The sequence below is a fragment of the Rhinoraja longicauda genome, chromosome 37, assembly GCF_053455715.1.
Source record: "Rhinoraja longicauda isolate Sanriku21f chromosome 37, sRhiLon1.1, whole genome shotgun sequence".
Taxonomy (NCBI): Eukaryota; Metazoa; Chordata; class Chondrichthyes; order Rajiformes; family Arhynchobatidae; genus Rhinoraja; species Rhinoraja longicauda.
In genome coordinates this window covers 15,261,645-15,282,879 of record NC_135989.1, presented here as the reverse complement: position 1 = coordinate 15,282,879, position 21,235 = coordinate 15,261,645, and the positions used below count along the sequence as shown (strand labels likewise).

General features: G+C 41.8%; 1 protein-coding gene across 1 annotated transcript in view; it reads left to right on the top strand.

Annotated features, from left to right (window-relative positions):
* Positions 1–462: 462 nt before the first annotated feature.
* Positions 463–21,235, top strand: part of LOC144610592 (3',5'-cyclic-AMP phosphodiesterase 4B-like) — a 227,439-nt gene continuing 206,666 nt past the window's right edge. The window contains exon 1 of the mRNA XM_078429401.1: positions 463–590. The gene's annotated coding sequence lies outside the window, so the exon portion shown is untranslated. The remainder of the gene's footprint in view (positions 591–21,235) is intronic.

Here is a 21,235-nt window from a genome sequence, read left to right as displayed (position 1 = left end):
GGAAAAATCCCCAGATGTGTTTAACTACAGCTGTCATTATATAATGAATGTTCCGTTTTGTCAGAAGAAGATCTTGCCTTCTTAGGTGGTTCCGTGACCATTTTCCCAGAGAGCATGTGACTGTCTAACTGGATATTTTTCTTAAATTGATTTTTATCTTTAAATATTTTTATACATGTATTCTGAAGGGATAGATACGATGATGTAAATATTCGCTCACTCACTCACTCACTCACACACACACACACACACACACACACACATGTCCACACTCACAAGCACAGATCACAGCTCTTTCTTTATTCACAAGCTCCGCTGGATCTGCAGTCTTCCCTTGCTTCCCTTGTCTTCGGTACTCTCTCTCTCTCTCTCTCTCTCTCTCTCTCTCTCTCTCTCTCTCTCTCTCTCTGCACACAGTGATTAACTGAGCTGTCACATCGTCAGGCTGCGCACGTTGATAAACAAAGAGAAGATTCTGTGAATGGGGGTTCTCCTGTGCAAGAGCTGGGGATTTTATGTTTGGACAATCTTTCCTTTATAGATTCTCTCCTTGTAACTGACTGACCTAACCATTCTCAGTAATTATAAAGGTGAGCCTCGGTTTTATCTAGCTGCACGCTTCGTTTTTGAACCTCACAGTGAGCTACTGCAGAATCTGGCTGTATTTTAACTAATCATGGTGATCGTGCCTTAGTCTTGTATTTTAAAAAAAATCATATATTTTCTGCTAGTCTTTGCAACGCTTTAATTTCTTGTGAATCTCTTGTGTATCTCAATCTAATTTTTTTTTTAATTGTTATGTGTTTCACTGCAGCCACTGATCAGCTGTTTGAAAGTCATGTTGCAGTTTTGAACATGAGGCAATAGGCAGGAGGTTTCAGTATAAAGCACTATATGGTTCTTCCGTAGACCACGGGTGTGTTGTAGCTGGCTGATGTGGTGGTTGACTAATTTTATAAAGGACTCCCTTTTGCTCTTGTATGTTGTGTGCTCAATTCTTTATATAAAGCAGTGTTCAAATTGGATAGAAATGATATTGTTTCTCCCTGATGGGTTATTTAATAAAAACAGTTGGTAATTGAGTCTTGCAGTCCAGAACTCTTGGGATCTCTATTCTGATCTCTGCTGAATCTCATCTGATTGCAGTGGGAATAGTGGAAGGGACACTATGATCATTTTCAGTGTCTCAGGGGTAAGAAAGGTAAATCATGTAGGATTCTTTCTCCTGGGCACTATTCTGGCCTCTGCCAGGCAGAATGCTTATGAGGATGGCATTGGGCTAGATCCCAGTTTCTTCTGCAGTTAAACTGGCCATGGGCATCTATCATCAAGAGTAACCTCTCCTTGGAGAAATAGTTGATCTGCTATCACCATAGACTCTAACTGAGAAAGATTCTGTGCCTTCAAAGTGCTAATCATGGATTTCGGGAACAAAGGCAAGGGATGGGCTCATATTCCAAATATCAAAACAGAAGTTACTGTAAATACTATGCACAGCAGCCAGTGCAAGGAAAACTCCACTGGATGCATATATTTTGTTAATGGGGATAATCCCATGTGCATATGGAATGTTTCTACTTGGGGAGTTAGTAATCTTGTCATTGGAAGTTGAAGTATATGCATGAGTTGACCCTGTACACAGACTTACAAATTTTCAATTTTACGAAAAATTTCCAATGCATTTTTAAACAATTGTTAGAAACAAGTTATGCGTCTCTAACATTATAGTAGAGCTTCACATGTGAATCAAGTGATTTAGAGTTGGATTGTATGGTTGGAGCCTGAACATAGAAACATAGAAACATAAAAAATAGGTGCAGGAGGTGGCCATTTGGCTCTTCAAGCCAGCACCGCCATTCATTGTGATCATGGCTGACCATCTAAAATCAGTAATCTTTGCCTGCCTTCTCCCCGTTTCCCTTGATTCCTCTAGCCGCTAAGAATCTATCTAACTCTCTTTTAAATTCATCCAGTGAATTGGCCTCCACTGCCTTCTATGGCAGAGAATTCCACAAATTCACAACTCTCTGGGTGAAAAAGTTTCTTCTCACCTTAGTTTTAAACGGCCTCCCCTTTATTCTTAGACTGTGTCCCCTGGCTCTGAACTAGCCCAACATTGGGAACATTTTTCCTGCATCTAGCTTGTCTAGTCCTTTTATGATTTTAATTCTCTATAAGATCCCCTCTCATCCTTCTAAACTCCAGTGAATACAAGCCTAGTCTTTCCGATCTTTCCTCATATGGCAGTCCCTCCATCCCAGGGATTAACCTCGTGAACCTATGCTGCTCTGCCTCAATAGCAAGGACATGTAGCAGTATTCTGCAGAGGCAGAGGTGATAGTTTTATCAGGAATTAGTGATTGGAGACACTGTACTGGCTGTTTGGAGATCTGCATGGGATTGGGTTTGCCAGCTACTGCAAGGTTGCAGGTGGTACACTTTGGAGTTGAGTAGGGTTATTTCCCTGGAGTCTCGCAGGATGAATGGGGAGGGATTTTCCAGCTGTTACAGAGCTACAGGCATCTTCTGTTGGGTGGGAATGGAGCATTTCTACGTTCCTTCTCTCCCCGGCCTCCACATTACCCTACTCTCCTGAGCTGCAACCATCGCGGGCTGGGTCAAGCGGGGCTGATCTGAGGGTACTGAGCAAACTCACCAGATCACTTCCTGAGTAGTCAGGTCGGTTGGCGGCTACTCTTCTCATGCCTGCTTACTCTTCCATCACAACTGTTTTTGTGAATTTGTTCATTTCTGACTTACAAAAATTCAGGCTACATTCAGTTCTCAGGCATGGACTTGTAACTCAGGAACTGCCTATATTCAGATTTCCTAAATGGTTGGTTATTTCCTCCTTGATTATTGACTCTAGCATCGATATATTAAACTAACTAAAGTGCCCTACCTTCTGTCTTCTTCCCTTTTCAACCAGTGGAAGATTTGCTGTTTTTCAATTTCTAGTACCTTCCCAGAATGTTGCAGGTGTCGAACATTTTGAGTCAATGGATCCCCTATCTCTGTGGTCCCCTCTATTATATGCAGCCCATCCAGTCCAAGGGATTTGACTCTATAAAATGGTATGAATTTCTATAATGATTTAACAATACCAATATTTATAAGACACTTGGACAGGTACATGGATAGAGGAGGTTTAGAGGGATAAGGGTCAAATGCGGACATATGGATAGCTTAGATGGGGCATCTTGGTTAGCATGGATGAGTTGAGCTGAAGAGCCTGTTTCCATGCTGTATCTCTCTTTGATTATGTCACATAAATGCGATTTTTACAAGTTCCATCCTGTCATTTGAAGTTAGCCCATCTGTAATCTTAGGGAGGTAGACACAAAATGCTGGAGCAACTCAGCGGGTCAGGCAGAGTCTCGGGAGAGAAGGAATGGGTGACGTTTCGGATCGAGTCCCTTCTTCAGACCCGAAATGTTACCCATTCCTTCTCTCCCGAGATGCTGCCTGACCCGCTGAGTTAGTCTAGCATTTCGTGTCTACGTTTGATTTAAACCAGCATCTGCAGTTTTTTTCCTGTAATCTTAGGGATATTTGCAGTGTCCTCCATGCTGAGGACTGATGCAAATAATTGATTCAACATACCTGCCATTTCTTTATTTCCTTCTTTTAATTCACCAGCCTCATTCTCCAGAGATCCCACACTTACCTTAACAGCCTTCGTCTAATTTCCTATCAATGGAAACGCTTCCTATTTGCAAAAGTCAAACACCTTACTACTGTCTCCATAGATGATGCCTGACCACTGAGTTCCTTCAGCAGCTTTGCTTCATTGTATTGTATTAATACAACTTTGCTTGTATTTTGCTTCAGATTACAGCATCTGCAATCTCTTGTGTCTCCTACTCTTACTGTTTGCTGTTAAATCACACCCCTTTTCTCAGAAAATCAATTTTCTCCATTCTTGTGAGCTTTTATGTCTTTTGCTGCCAGATCTTAAAAACTTCCCAGTCCTCTGGCCTATCACCAGCCCATGCCACTTCATATTTTCATTTAACATTATCCTTGATCTCCTTGTTTAACCAGATTATACCCCTTTCACAGGGACTCCCTCTTCTTAATTGAGATAGATTTCTGCTGATTCTTATAGACCTGAGGTTTGACTATCTGCCACTGTTCATTTACTGTCCTGACTCTCATCTTATCCTCCCAAGTCCACTTCAGCCAATCCCACATTCACACCAACAATAATTGCCCTTATTTAAGTTGGTCAGTGGTTTTGGTCTGTACTGTTTATCCTCAAACTACATCTGGAATTGTATAATATTGTGGATACTACCTCCTAGGGGATTTCTAACCCCAATATCTCTTATTACTCCTTCTTTCTTACTTGTGACCAAACCTAAAATAGCCTAATCCTGGCTAGATTCTGAGGAACAATCCTTGATACACTTCGCAAATGTATCTTCTCCAATGCCTTCGCCAATTTGGTTGGTTTAATGATAATGTAGACTAACAACTCCCAGGGCAATTGGTGTTCCCTTCAAAAAAAAACAATATATTTCCCCATTTATTTTCTTCCCAATCAAGAGGCCACAATTTGGGAGCCTATAGATGATTTTCAATGAAATAGCACTCTCCTTCCCCACTGTTGGTTTTAGTGTCTCAAGAATCATAAACCATTTCTGCCACATCATGCTCTGAGCCTCACATTTACATCTTTTCCATGCTATTCATAATTTCAACTCAAACCAATTTTACATTATCATCCATTGCCTCTGTGTCATCATTCAGCATCACCCTAGTTCCTTCCTTAGCAATGCTACCATACCTCCTTTCCTTGTTCGCTTGTCCTTTTGGAACAGTCCTGGGGGCGGAGTTGAATTCATGGGAGGTGCTCCTGAAGAAGACGAACGTCCTGGGACAGGATACAGAGGCACCGCCTGTCATCACCATCGACGACTATGAACTCGATGCCGTCCATCAGTTCACGTACCTCGGCCCCACCATCACCGACAACCTCTCCTTGGACACAGAGATTGACAAGAGGATCGGGAAGGCAGCTACAACTCTCGCTCACCTCACAACTCGAGTGTGGACCAATCCAAAGCTGACAGTGAAGACAAAGATAGCAGTCTACAATGCCTGTGTCAACAGCACGCTGCTGTACGGCAGTGAGACATGGACTACATATGCCAGACTGGAGAGAAGACTCAACACCTTCCACCTTAGAAGCATCCACCCTATCCTGGGTATATCCTGGCAAGACAGAGTGCCCAACGCTGAGATTCTGTCTTGCGCTGGCCTTCCGAGTATGTACACTGTACTCAGGCAGCGCAGGCTGCGGTGGCTGGGCCATGTCCACCGCATGGAGGATGGCCGTATTCCAAACGACATCCTCTATGGAGAGCTAACATCTGGGAGGAGAACTATCGGCCGCCCCCAGCTACGTTACAAGGATGTCTGCAAGAGAGATTTGAAGGCGCTCGACATCGATGTGGAGTCCTGGGAGAGCCTTGCAGCTGACCGTATGAGGTGGAGAGGTACCCTGAACCAACATCTCAAAACGGGGGAAGAGAAGCTGATGAATGCAGCGGCAGAAAAGCGGGCACGCAGAAAGGAACACCGCAACTTCAACAGACCAGAGACCGCACACAAATGTGACCTTTGCGACAGAGACTGTCACTCCCGCATTGGTCTCTTCAGCCACAAGTGACGCTGCTCTAGGCGAGGTGTGGAGCAAGCAGCCAACGAGTATGCATCACCCATGGTCAGCCATGACCAAGGGGGCCTAAGAAGGTCTTGGAGGGGAGGATGCTCCTCAAACTGCGGAGCATCCTGGATAATTCAGCTCACCCCTCCATGACACACTGGTCAACCTGAGGAGCACCTTCAGCAACAGACTGGTTCCACCAAGATGCAGCACAGAACGCCACAGGAGATCCTTCTTCCCTGTGGCTATCAAACCGTCCAACTCCTCCCCCTTCTGTCGTGGGTAGACTGACTCCCCTCTCCCCCCACCCTCCCCAAATCTTTGCAAATCCCCACTCCTGGACTTTTAACTCGTCACTTTAATTTCATGTTTCATTTATCTTGTGTTTTATGACTGTTGGCAGACCAATTTCCCTCCTGGGATAAATAAAGTACTATCTTATCGTGTATAACCTGGAATCGTGAGCATCCAGTCAGGGTCACCCTGCAACCACATCTCTGTAATGCCCATCAGATCATATTCAAGAGAGAGTTAGATATAGCTCTTAGGGTTAATGGAACCAAGGGATATGGGGAGAAAGCAGGAATGGGGTACTGATTCTGGATGATCAGCCATGATCATATTGAATGGTGGTGCTGGCTCGAAGGACCGAATGGCCTACTCCGCCTATTTTCTATGTTTTTATGTTTCTATATCATATGTTTCTATCTATACCTTCAACTCATTAATCTTACCGCCAACGCATGCATTCAAATAAAGACCATTAACCTTCAAATGTTAGGTTTTTACTAACTCTAGATTTGCTGAGTGCAGCATATGACTGTTCACATTTATTTTTACACTTTAGTTATTAATTTCCCCCTCTACACCGTGCTGGCATTCTCTCATTTCCTCTTGATGTATTAAACATTCCATCATGGAGCCTTCGCTAGCACCCCGCTATTTAATATAACGCAATATCTACAACCCTATATATGCGATTCACCAGTACACAGGTCCTAGCACAATTTGGGTGAAGCCCATCCCCAAGCTACCCCTTTCTCCACTCAAGGCACCAGTATCCCATGAATCGTAAACCGGAGGTGATTTCTACCTCACCACGATGTCTGCTGCACATTTACTGTACCTCTCTTTACACACTTGTACATGACTCGGGTAATAATCCATTACTCTTGTGGTTCTGCTTTTAAATTTTGCCCTGTACTCATAATCCTTCAGCAGAACAACCTTCCTAGTCCTACCTCTGTAGTTAGTTCCCCTCCTACTCCAATTGGGTCCTGCCCCTTCCTAACGGGGAAGGAGAAACCTGTTCCATGTTCTTCTCCAGCCCAGTGGATATGCCCTGAACCCCACCAGCAACAAAGCATTTAGGAAAAAAACTGCAGATGCTGGCTTAAATCGAAGGTAGACACAAAATGCTGGAGTAACTCAGCGGGTCAGGCAGTATCTCGGGAGAGAAGGAATGGGTGACATTTCGGGTTGAGACTGAAGAAGGGTCTCGACCCGAAACGTCACCCATTCCTTCTCCAGCATTTTGTGTCTACCTACAAAGCATTTAGGTCTGTCTTTGTGGCAGAGAGCAGTTTCCCTAACTGTGCTATCCTCTATAACCGCTGCATTTCTCTTTACTTCCCTGCTTAAATTACTCCCTGTGCCATGGTGCTTTGGGCAGTTGCTCTTCCACCCTGCAGTAACACACTCATCTACCATGGGAGCAAGAACCTTGTATCTGTTAGCCAAACGTTAGGGCTGAGCCTCCTCCGGAACTGTCCTCTGGATCTCTCCATCTGCCTCGTTTGCAGTCACGCCATCCTGTCCCTAACCATTTGCAAATTTGAGTTAGATATGACTGCCTTCTGGGAATACAGTATCCAGGTTCCCATGTTCTGAAACTATAATACATCACTTTCCCAGCTACCTTTTCAAATTAATTAGTTTTTATAAGAACAAACATATGCATGGGAATACAGAAACATACAGGCATATAGCTATACATTTAGATACTGAACATAGATAAATATGCACTGCATCGAAATACGGAGAGGTGCAGTATACAAATACACCAACACACACAAGCAATTCAACACATGCACGTAACCTTGTCCAAGCACATGCAGACTGCATACATGAATTTCAATACATGCGTTTAAATGTATTTAATTGTGTGTATATGAATGTACATACATGTGTTTAAATATTAAAGCACACATTTTTATATATACATACTTTAATATTTAAACACATGTATGTGCATACATGTACATACAGTTAAATACATTTAACTGTATGTACAAGTATGTACACATATGCGTTTATATATTTAAGTGCACACACACACACATATATATATGATTGAATATTTAAACGCATGTATGTACATGCACACACATCAAAATATATAGACACATGCATGTTTATAAACGTGGATACATAAACATATGCACAGATAGAAATATGTTCACCTCCTGTAAAGTGACATTAACATCTGACTGTTGAAAAGCAGAGCATTTGTCATGCTATTTGGACAGGTAGGATGTTAGGTCTGCTGAGTTTAGTTGGGATTAATAATAATGGTTGACTAGCCTTGACATGAAAATTTATTTTCTGGTTTAAGGCAGCAAAATATAATGTAGACTAAAATAGATATGATCTTGATAGTGCCATGATGCAAGCTATCTGTTCTGGAAGACGGATGCATTTTAAATTTGCCGTTTGACCCTGATTTATATTTCCACTGCCACACTATTGAGATTTTCTGCATGACGTCAAGTGGGATGGTTGGTGCAGACAATTTGAGCACAATCCCCTCATGTCCGTGACTTAGCTGTGAAAGCAGCCCAAACCGATTGGATCAATGTGTCCACTCTGCAATTTGAAAGGGTACAAAGCGATTTATGGGGAACATTGTACCCACGCAAATGAAATATTTCACCAATGACATCCTCCTGGCAGGCTGCGCTTCCTGCAAAGAGAACTTGCAAATTGCATTAAATGCTGGTGAGCACAACTCTCCTGCAGGCGGGGTAGCACAAAAAATTCCAATGCTCTTTTCTGAATGTATGTTTACTGTCATAGGAAAGAAGGATCTATTTCTCTGTGTTTAACCCTGATCTGGAAGGTTTGATGGACAGTGTAGAGAGAGCTTTACTCTGTAACTCTTTTCATCTCTGGCCCTTGTGCACCATTTGTCTATCACCACCCCACCTCCCACCTGTATCACCCTATTAAGGTCATAAATGATAGGAGCAGAATTAGGCCATTCGGCCCATCAAGTCTGCTCCACCATTCAATCATGGCTGATCTATCTGTCTCTCTATCCCCATTCTCCTGCCTTCTCCCCATAACGCCTGACACCCGTGCTAATTACCAGCCAGGCTTTGTCCCATCCTTCCTTTCATCCAGCTTTCTCCCTCCCTCCCCACAATGTCTGAATAAGGGTTCAGACCCCAAATGTCACCTATCTATTTCTCCAGAGATGCTGACTGACCCGCTGAGTTACTCCAGGACTTTGTGTCTTTCTTTGTAAACCAGTATTTGCAGTTCCTCACATTTCAATGGCTACTGCTCACATTCCCACGCTAGTCTTCCCCTGAGAGTGTTGCATTTTGTCAGTGTGGCCCGCTTTGCTAGCACAACATTCCCTTGTACCAGCACAGGATTGCCGGTCTAGATTTCTGTGTGTGTGTTCAAGTTCCTTGAGCAAGATTTGAACCCATGACCTAATGACCAACACATAATAGTTTGTCTAAGGCTTCATGCAAGATAGCTATTTGTAGAAGATTTCATTCTGAGTTACAGGTACAGGACTGTACTACAGCTATCATCAGCAACTTGACAAGATGAAAGGAGAAAATCAAGTGAATGTGAAGTATCGTAGATGGCAACATATCATCTAATTGGAAAGCTCTCTGCTAAAAGAGATAAATGATCTTGCCATGCCTTTGGTTATTTGATCATGCATGTGAATCATTATTCATAATAGACTGATGGACTAACTGCATCAGAATGATCAAAGCGCAGATGTTTATGGCTTTATTTTCATGACATTCACATAGCTTGAGAATAGTTTGTAATTTAGTTTAATTTAGTTTAGTTTTGAGATACAGCGCGGAAACAGGCCCTTCAGCCCACCGAGTCCGCACCGACCAGCACATTACAATACAATACAATACAATACAATACAATATATCTTTATTGTCATTGTACCCAGGGGCACAACGAGATTGGGAATGCGCCTCCCATACGATGCAATAATTTAAGTAATTTAGACAACAGCAACCCAACGAAACAATTGTAACAGTTTTAGACAGGGTAAAGTAACACGATCTGACACACACTAGGGACAATTTTTCTCATACACCATGCCAATTAACCTAAAAACCTGCATGTCTTTGGAGTGTGGAAGGAAACTGAAGATCTCGGAGAAAACCCATGCAGTCACGGGGAGAACGAACAAACTCCGTACAGACAGCACCTGTAGTCGGGATTGAACCTAAAATAACTGCATCTTTGTGTTCATATGGTAATGTCTGCACAGCAAAGTGTTTTAATTTTAGTTTTTAGGGATAACAGTGCGGAAACAGGCCCTTCGGCTCACCGAGTCTGCGCCGACCAGCAATCATCTCATACACCAGCACTGTCCTACACACAAGGGACAATTCACAATGTTACCAAGCTAATTAACCTACAAACTTACACATCTATGGAGTGTGGGAGGAAACAGGAGCACCCAGAGAAAACCCGGGCAGATCACAGGGAGAACGTACAAATTCTATGCAGACAGCACCCGTGATCAATATCGAACCTGGGTCTGTTGCGCTGTAAGTCAGTAATAGTAAGTTTGCAGATGACACCAAAATAGGCGGTCTGTAGATGGCTATTGAGAATTACAGCGGAATCTAGATCAGCCGAACAAGTGGGCTGAGGAATGGCAAAGGGGGTTTAATTCAGATAAAAGTGAAATGTTGTATTTTAGGATGTCAAATAGGGCAGGATCTTCACAGGGCCCTGGGAAATGTAGAGCACAGGGGTCTAGACGTACAAGTACATCCTTCTCTGAAAGTGTGTTATGAGTGGTGAAAAGGGCGTTTGGCATGCTTCATCAGTCAAGGATCTCAGTATAGAAGTTGGGACATTATCAAACAGTTGTACAAGATATTGCTGAGTATTCTGTTCATTTTTGGCCAACCTGCTCCAGGAAGAATGTTATTCAGCTACAAAGTATGCAGGAAAGATTTACAAGGATATTGCTAGGATTCAAGGCCATGAGCTATGGGGTTGGCAGGCAAGGACTCTATTCCTTGGAGCACAAGAGGTTGAAGGGTTATCATTATAAAGGTGTATAAAATCATGAGCGGCATTGATAAGGTTAATGCACAGAGTCTTTATCCTAGGGTAAGGGAATCAAGTATGAGAGGGCATAGGTTTTAGGTGAGTGGGGGAATTTTTAATAGGAACCTGAGGGTGCCACAGTGGCGCAGCAGGTGGAGCTGCTATCTCACAGGGCCAGAGATCCATCCTGATCAATCCTGATCTTGGGTGCTACCTGTGTGGAGTTTGCACATTCTTCCTGTGACTGCATGGGTTTCCTCTGGGTGCTTCTTCCCACATCCCAAAAGACGAGTGGGTTTGTAGGTTAATTGGCCTCAAGTAAAATATACTTGCCCCTAATGTGTATGGAGTGGATGGGAATGTGGGATTTCATCGAACTCGTTTGAATGGGTGATTGGTGGTTAGCGAGGACTCAGTGTGCTGAAGAACCTGTTTCCATGCTGTTGCTCTAAACTAAACTAAACGTTTTCACACAGAGGGTGGTGGGTACATGGAATGGGGTGCCAAGCATTTGGACTGGTATATGGATACAAAGGTTTTAGAGGGATATAGGACAAATGCAGGCAAATGCAACTCAATTTCAATGGTTATCTCAATCAGCCTGGACAAGTTGGATTGAGAGGCCCATTTCAGTGCTGTGACATGCCAAATCTCAGATGCCTAAGAAAGTAAATATGCTGCTGAGCTTTTTTGATCACTGCATTAGTGTGAAGAGGTTAGGTTAGATCGCTGGTGATATGGATGCCTATTAACTGGAAGCTATTGGAAAATCTCTACAGCAGCTCCTTTGATCAGTATAGTGAGGGAAAGAGATGCTTCTCACTCGCGGGACAAGCTGAAGGATTTTAATGTGCAGGTCAGCAGTAAATTGAAATGATTATCTCTGTGTTTGGTGTGCTTAGATCCCCCGCTGTGTGTCGAAAAGAGCATATTACTGAGATTAGGTTTCTACAGTTAGCTTTCACCTGACTTCTTGCTGAAAACGTAAAATTAAGTTTATTTTCTAATTGTTTCTTGTATGGCTTTTACTTTGCACCTCAATGACTAATTTATTTCCCAAAATGTCAGTGAGCCTTAAGATTAGCTCTGTAAAATTTTCAGTGAAGTTAAGCTAAGTGCGGGGAAGATGTATGTACATCAAACATTCTGGTTAATCATATTATTTCTTCCAAATATTGTTTAACTGAACTCTTGGAGCACCAAGGCACATTCCTTGTAAATGCACATACTTGGCCAATAAACTCTTCTCATTCATTAATATCTATTTCATGCAGATTTAATGAGTGTTGATGTATTACATGCTTTGGTCTCTAAAGGCTTCAATGCAACCATGTGAATAATCCACTTGTGAAATGTAATTGTTAGCGGTATTCCAAACACTTCATTGCTTTGGATTAATTTCATAACTATTGCTTTGTTCCTTTAAAATCCTTTGTGCGTTTATTTCCGTGGCCTTTACGTTTCCATTTCCTCAATGTTCTTTGCCAACTGAATTGAAAAATATTTCCTTCTCTTTCAATAAATGTTCTCCACAAGAGGGCCTTGAGAGAATCTTCTCAAGGAGCTGCAGTCATTGCTGGAACACGCCTGGGCGTGGCCATCAATCTCCTTTATGTAACCCTAATGGGCTGGGCAAGCATTGCTTCCTATTGCCAAGTCCAAGATCCAAGTTCCACTCCACTTTAAATCCAATCCTTTAATTTCATCATCTGCTGCCTCTGGTTACATCAGAGCTATGAGTCTAAATGTTTTCAACCTTCTATTATCCTTTGGCCACGATTTATCCTTCCTCCCTCACAAACTGTCGGCAAGCCACCTACCTAGTTTAGTAAAATACAAAGTGCTAGAGGAACCTAGTGGGTCAGGCAGCATCTATGGAGGGAATGGACAGAGGAGGACCCTTCTTCCAAAATAAAACTTTAAATTTTGTTCCAGATTTTAGAATTTGCAGTTTTTTGTGTCTTCATTTCAGGTTTATCAAACTATTTTAACAGTGTATTGGTTTTTAAGCACACATGGAAGATCATGCACTTTCTCAGTGTACAACCCATAATTCCTTCCCTGGAGAACAGTGTCTTCCTGAGTTCTAGTATTTTCAACTCTCTGTCCTATCCAGTTAACTGCAATTACCCTGTTCCATGTGTGCCTTTAAGTCAGCTTTTTAAGTCAAGACTCATTGCTCTATCTCCTATTTCAGTCAGTCTTTCCCAAACCTATATATTATTTTGCTTTCTCGTTCAAGTTTAAAGCCTTGAAATCCAAGCTTGCATCAGTTGACACAATTTGCTGAATTTCCCACTTTTCCATCAGCTGAATTTTTGGTATCTTGCACATTGACTCCTCTAACTTCCTCAATTACAGGGGGAAAAAAGTGATTGGTTGAAAAGCATTCAGCCAGGTTAACTAAGCATATTACATTCAATCAAAACCAATCCGTTTGTCAATGATTTATCAACAATTTACCTCATATATTTATTTGTACTTCTTTAAATATTTAGTTTAGAGATACAGCATGGAAACAGACCCTTCGCCCCACCGAGTCAATGCCAGCAATCAATCACCCGTTTACACTTGTTCTTTGTAATCCCTCTTTCGCATCGACTCCCTACACACTAGGAGGCAATTTAGAGAAGCCAATGAAACCTACAAACACGCATGTCTTTCAGAGTGAGAAAAAATCAGAGCACCTGGAGGAAACCCACATGGTCACAGGGAGAGCGTGCAAACACCACATAGACAGCACTCGAAGTCAGAATTGAACCTGGACCTCTGGCGCTGTGAGCCAAAGAACCTGGGTCTCTGATGCTGTGTGGGCAGCAGCTCTTATAATATATTCATACTATTGTACATGTATGGAGCAACCTGCCAGAAGTCTGAGGAAGTGTCTCGACCCGAAACATCACCCATTCCTTCTCTCCCGAGATGCTGCCTGACCCGCTGAGTTATTGCAGCATTTTGTGTCTATCTGCATCTGCAGGTTTTTTTCCTATACAACCTGCCAGAAGAGGTAGTTGAGGCAGGGACTATCTCAACATTTAAGAAACAGTTAGACATGTACATGTACAGGACAGTTTTGAAGGAATATGGGCCAAACACGGGCAGGTGAGACTAGTGTAGCTGGGACATGTTGGCAGGTGTGGGCAAGTTGGGCCAAAGGGCCTGTTTCCATGCTGTACCACTCTATGACTCTCTATGACTCTCTAGTCTCCTCAACTATTCCCATTCTCTGGGTAAAGAGGTCTCATAGGATCTGATGGGAAGTACAAATCTTGGTCAATGTATATTTGGGCCAGACATCTGTAATTTGGGATAGCCTAGATAATGGGCTTGCATGAGGATATCCTCAAGACCCCATATTTTATCCCACATCATCAGATTTACGTGTTTTATGGGGGGTTTCTTCATGTGAGAAAGGTACCAAACATTTGGAGCGTTTCCAACCCTGGCCTGAAAGTTATTAGTCATTGAATGGGATTCCCCTAACTCGCCAGAAGATGAGGGAAGGAAAAAATAAATTAAACTGTTGTTCTATATCCCTTCTTGCAAACCAGGGAGCTGTAGATCATATTTCCGCAGGTCAGCTGTGGATTTATTATTGAGTTTTTAATTTTAAAAAACATTTCTATTGATGCCGTGGTAACTTAAAGCAATTTCAAAAGAGCTGACTGTGACTTCAGGCAAAGAAAAATTATTTCAATAAATTTGATTAATGATTCCAATATTAAAATTTGAATGGGTATTAAGGAACGTCAAACAAAACAGAGACTGGCACTTGGCCGTGAGTATCCTGCGATGTTATAAGCAATGTGTTATGTGTAGGTTTTGGTGCTACATTTAGGGCACATTTTTTTACTGCTGCTTCAGACTATAATTAAAACTCTTTTCCACAGATAATTATTTCAAGCCTGTAACTTTGCTCCAGTATCTGATGGCGGCCAACACTAATTAGTCTATCAGTTATTATCTGCAGAATATTTAATGACTCCACCCTAACAAATGAAAAACATCTGTTGTTGAAATAGCCATTAATTGTATAGACAATCAATAATCTGCAGCGATTGTCAGCACTCATTTCCAGATCTATGTTCATGAAAAGGACTGAAATCTAAAAATAGATTTACTTTCAGATGTGCAGCTATTGATCCAATTGTAATCCTATTTTAATCAGTTGCTAAATTTATTTTCAAGGATGATGTAGCTTACATTCCCCCCATTAATACAAAAAATAACTAGTCCCACTAACCCACTTCATCCCCATGCTGACTGCACCGCTGCCCTTGGACACTGCCAGGCAAGCCACTGGAGAGGCAAAATTAAGGGGCAGTAAAAGAAAGTAAATGTGAAGAAACACTAAGTAGACACAAAATGCAGGAGTAACTCAACGGGTAAGGCAGCATCTCTGGAGAGAAGGAATGGGTGACATTTCGGGTTGAGACCCTTCTTCAGACAGTTTACCACCCTCAATCAAACAAAATCTGATACATGGGCCAGGCAGATGTTGGTATTGATCCACTTGCCTTCCATATAATATATTGTATAGGCAACAGCCATCACAGATATCGAGATGCATTGAACACCCTTCACCCTTCACCCTTCACGATCAATTTGTTCCATTCTTGCATGGTTTAAACCATTGTCCTTGATTACGTCTCACAAGTAACCCTTCTCCTGTTCTGTGGTTGGACAGAATAGGATTGATTTTAGCCCTGCCTAGCACGTGGGAAGGATGCAGCTGGGGGAACATGATGGAAGCAGGGCAAAATCAGTCGTATTTCCTACATTTGTCATTGTAATTCCCAGATTTTGCAGAATGTGGAATCCAGTAGCCAAGATCTAAATGTCAGGATCCAATTACATAATTCATATCATGATGTATTTCCGGGCTAAAGTGCACAGTTGATGTAATCTTTTACACCTTCCAGTTACATTAATTTCCTTTATCTCCGCACCACACAGCAGTTTCAGTCTATCTTTTAGCACCTTGACTTCGTTGCCTGGTCCCAGTTGTGCATAGTGTCAATGGGTGAGAGAAAATTATATTGGCAGATTCAATCACAAATCAAGAGAATAGAATAACTGACCCATACATGCTCAGTTCAGCATTTCCTGTTGGGATTTTACTTAGTTTAGAGAGAGGATCAGATGCAATTCCCACACATCGCTAACACTCTCTGGATTCATAGATAAAATAATAGCCCTTAAAGCACTTAACGCCTTCTACCCCCTCAGATCATCTGCGAAGGTACCAGTCCTAAACCTTGGCAAAAGAAAAGACAGAAAGTGCAGGAATAACTCAGTGGGCTAGGCAACATCTCTTGGAGAGAGGAGGAGACCTTCTTCAAAGTAAGCATTCCTTGAGGACATTTGTTCAGGTGGATGCGGGTCTGATGCATTCTTCGATGACAGTGCCTGCAACCTGGAGTCATAATCTTAAAATAAGGGATGAGTCATTGAGGACAGACATGATAAAGGACAGAAGAAGCAGTAAAATATATAGAGAGAGGAGAAGAACATCTGCTGGAGTATCTCAATGGGTCAGGCAGCATCACCGAGTCACCCTGCTGAGTTACTCCAGCATTTTGTGTCTTTTTTCTAAACCAGCTCCTTGCTCCCAGTTCCTTGTTTCTAAATCTTGGCGAAATCCATAAAAGAAAACAAAATTGGAACAAAACAAATCCAAGAAATAAAAATTGGAACAAGAGAAATAAGGTGTATCCGGAACATGTTGGGTTAATACCTGTGTCATGAACAAACTGTTTTGACACTTTCATTCTGGATGGAGCAGGTGTTGTAGCTTTAATCCATGTTGGAAGAAATCTCCCTCCCTGCTGGTCAGGCTGTAGTAAAGCAGGCCCCATACTCGACCTGACAGATTGTTCATATCTAAAGGGCACAGTCATGGGCGGTTATTGATGTAACAATTCTTTGAAGTGGCAATGTTAGTGGAGTCCGCTTCCACCTGTAAATCACAGTAACCCAAATTATTGAAATCTTGAGGAATGGTCAGAGCGCAGAATTCAATGAACTGAAGTGCGATTGCAAGTTACAGTTGAGCTGAGGAGATGGAGTATGGGAGATTACTTTGAGAAGGCTTCTGTCAGGAATAGTGTGAAGAGTGATTAAATTGATTCGTTCTTTACTCTCTTGAGTTCAGACAAAATGATCTCATTAAAATGTACAACAATTGTACAGGTGGATGCGAGTCTGATGCATCCTTTGGCTACAGTGCCTGCAACCCGGAGTCATAATCTTAAAATAAGGGATGAGTCATTGAGGACAGACAGGATAAAGGACAGAAGAAACTGCTTCAACCCAGGGATAATCAACCTTTGGAACTCCCTGACCAAGAGGACTGCAGAGGATCAGTCAATGAGTATACAAATTGAATTGAATTGAAATGAATTGAATAAGTTTATTGGCTGAGTATGTATACATACAAGGAATGTGCCTCGGTGCTCCGCTTGCAAGTAACAATACAGTAAACAAGAATAAAGCATAAAAACATTAAAACATTAAAACATTAAGAATACAAAATAAAATACTGAGAGACTTTTAGATATTAGGAAAATCAAGGAAAAGGGCGTTAGTCCAGGAAAGTGATGATCTTATTAATAGACAATGGACAATAGGTGCAGGAGGAGGCCATTCGTCCCTTCGAGCCAGCACCGTCATTCAATGTGATCATGGCTGATCATTCACAATCAGTACCCCGTTCCTGCCTTCTCCCCATACCCCCTGACTCTGCTATCCTTAAGAGCTCTATCTAGCTCTCTCTTGAATGCATTCAGAGAATTGGCCTCCACTGCCTTCTGAGGCAGAGAATTCCACAGGCATTGAATGGCAAAGCAGATATGCACAGCCAAATGACCATCTCTCGCTTCTCCTTCTTAACTTCTTATGATAACAACACCATCCTCCATTGCTGAGATTGACCAGGAATGGAGGTCAAATGTGCAGGGTGGGAGATGGAAGCAAGTTGCATTGGTGTTAATGGAAATTTATTGACATGTTTAATAATTATTTGATTCTTACTAGTCTATATTTTCAGTTTCTGAGACAAAGGAGTGCAGGAGTCTGTTGTAGGGCAGGCATTTGGTGTTCGTTTAGATGCTAAAGATATTTAGACGCCTGGTGAAAATGTTGGTAAAGTGGAGGTTTTTCCATATCTGTTATATTCTCTGAGTTTACAATGGAATATTCTGTGTAAGTAAAACATTATGGTCACTGTTCTTGTGTCATTTCATTCCAATGTTGTCAAACATTTGACACTGCACAAGTGTGGAGGATAGGGGTTGGTAGGGGTTTGGAAATGTCACCCATCTTGGTCTCCCAGCGGAGGGCCAATTGAGATAATGTGCTAGACATTTAGCAGTACGTTTTCACCCACTGTGCCTAACCTACACAAGTGGTAGCCTCACCACACCAAAGTACAGCCATACAGCTTTATGCCATCTCTTATTTCCATGCAATGGATGATCACGTTACTTTGCAAACTTCCAAAGTCAACTTCTTTCATTAGAACATGTCTGCATTTTCTTCAGACTTTTTCGTGCTAAAGCCACCAGCTTTTTGTCATCTCAGAAATAACTATTTTCCGAGACATTTCTCTTATTGTTTTACTAGCTGTTTACCATTTTTTTAAATTGTGACAAATTTTAGAAGAAAACAAATGTTGTAATTAAGTTTAATGGAAGTAAACCGATTTGCTTCAATATCCGATTTGCTTCAATATCAATGAGACGCTCAGGGATTTATATCCAGTATTGCAGATAATAGATGTGTGATCTGCTTCAGAACTTTAACTGACGGATTGGTCAAGTTCAGTGAATGTTATCCTACAGTGATATTAACAGCTCTCTTGCTTCCTGTCACCATAGCCAACCATACAGTCAGAGACAGAGGAGACCAATTTTGTTCCATGCAATTCTTCGGAGATTCTTTGCTCCCTCCATAATCTTGTTTTCCAGTTGCTATGGTTACATTACTTGAGGCAGTGTATAAATTGTTTTGCTGTTTACTTCTGCTCTTGAATCAATGAACATTTCTGGCGCAGTTTACAATTCCACGAAGACAGCCAGGATTAGAGACCAACAATTCTTCTCTCCCCGCCATTCATGTCCCGAATGTTAATGAGAGATCTGTTTAATGAATATTGAATATTGAATCAATTTTAATTAGCCAAGTATGTACACATTCAAGGAATTTGCCTTGTTGCTTTGCTCACAAGTAACAACACAACCTTATAGTGAACAATTAAGAATAAAACATTCTTAAAACATTGTGAATAGCCACAATGGTGGCTATTCTGAAAGAATCCATTCTACATTGATACCACACTCCTGCAGAGAATATTTGCATTAATTTATACTGAACAAAGATAATAAATTCAAATAATGATTAGCATCTATCACCTCCCCTGAGTGAGTCCTAGCTTTGTCAGTGTATCCCTGTTTGCAGTGTGAATTCTGTTCAAAATCAAATGCAAACTCCCAAGTGAGTCCAATGTTTACTTACTTGTCCTGGCAGAAGATCAGTTTATTGTCTGGAAATATAATCTGATCCCATGGGGCTTGTTCAGAATCGGAAAGAGCAGGTACTGAGCATGTAGCATTTGATGGGGAGAGGTGAGGAAAACGCTTCAAATACTGAAAATCTCAGAACTGTAACATGCTATTTGGCTCACAATTCTGCCAGACTTCTTAAATGGCAGTTTCAAAACTCTTTGGTGCTTCATCAGTTCATTTTAAATCCACTGAACCAAACAAACAGCCTTGCGGAAACTCAGGCTGAGTAACTGGACGGTGTCATGATCACCTTCATCAGCCAGTAGATGGTAGTAATGTCAAAACTGGGCAAATCAAATGGCATATCTACTGTGTATATGTACAAGGACTTGACTTCCTCTGTCTTCTTCCCCCTCTCTTCCACCACCCGAAAAGCTGGGTAAAGTATTGCAAAGCAGTGGCAGAATTCTATATCAACTTATTCTGACATTGTTGTTTATCTCCTTAAATCACACTCTTTGTCCTCATCTCCAATGTCCTTGCTATTGAGGCAGTGGTTCGCGAGGTTAATCCCTGGGATGGCGGGACTGTCATATGAGAAAAGATTGGAAAGACTGGGCTTGTATTCACTGGAGTTTAGAAGGAAGAGAGGGGATCTTATAGAGACGTATAAAAATTATGAAAGGACTGGACAAGCAAAATGCAGGAAAAAAGTTCCCAATATTGGGGGAGTCCAGAACCAGGAGACACTGTCTAAGAATAAAGGGGAGGCCATTTAAAACTGAGGTGAGAAATAACTTTTTCACCCAGAGTTATGAATTTGTGGAATTCTCCGCCACACTGTCTTTTAAATTAAAACAAAAATCTCCAGAGAAAAGGAATATGTGGCGTTTTGGGTCGAGACCCTTCTTCAGTCGGCAGAATCTATATTCATATAGTCTGTGACACCCTCATTTTGATTCCTTATCCTAATCCCATCCACTAAGCTGCTGACCACTCAGTATCCTCTCCTACCACCCTGTAGAAAATGACATTATAAATGACTACTAGCATATTGGTTTTTGCCTTCAAAACCACTGTATTCTTAGTAAAAAAACATCCTTTTGTCATTGTGTACCACCAACCCATTTCCAGTCCCTTGCCTGGTGCAAACTCTTGAACATATAGTTATTTCTCAAATCGGTGCTCATTTTATCCTCTGCAGATAGTCATCCAAGTAGCTGTTGTCCTACCTACAGCCTGTATGACCATGAGACATTGTGCTCTTTGTTATCTGGAAACACATCATTCTCCCCCACTGCAATAGCTACACTGTTATCCACAATGGGGCAGTTCTTGCATGGTATCAATCCTGTTTTAGCTTAATGTTTCCATAATCTCGAGGGAATTGCTGCTAATCCCAACCCCAACCACTTCCTTCTAATAGGATCAGCCATGGCCACTTCCAGTTTAACTGAAGGAAACTATCAGCCATCAGTTTTATCTTCCACCAAGACTCTTGAGTTCATCCTCCTCCCTGGCCATTGTATCAACACAGGTCTTGGATAATGCTTTGAGGGGCCAATATGTTACTGGTTTCCTATGTTAGCTGTGTGTATTTTCAAGATCAGAATGTCGGCATGAAAAGGTTTGTGTTCTGAGCATCTCCAGCTGATTAAGCTGCGGACAAGTAGATAGATGACTGATGCGTGAGAAGCAATTTTGTACTGCCCTTCATACAGAAGGAAAG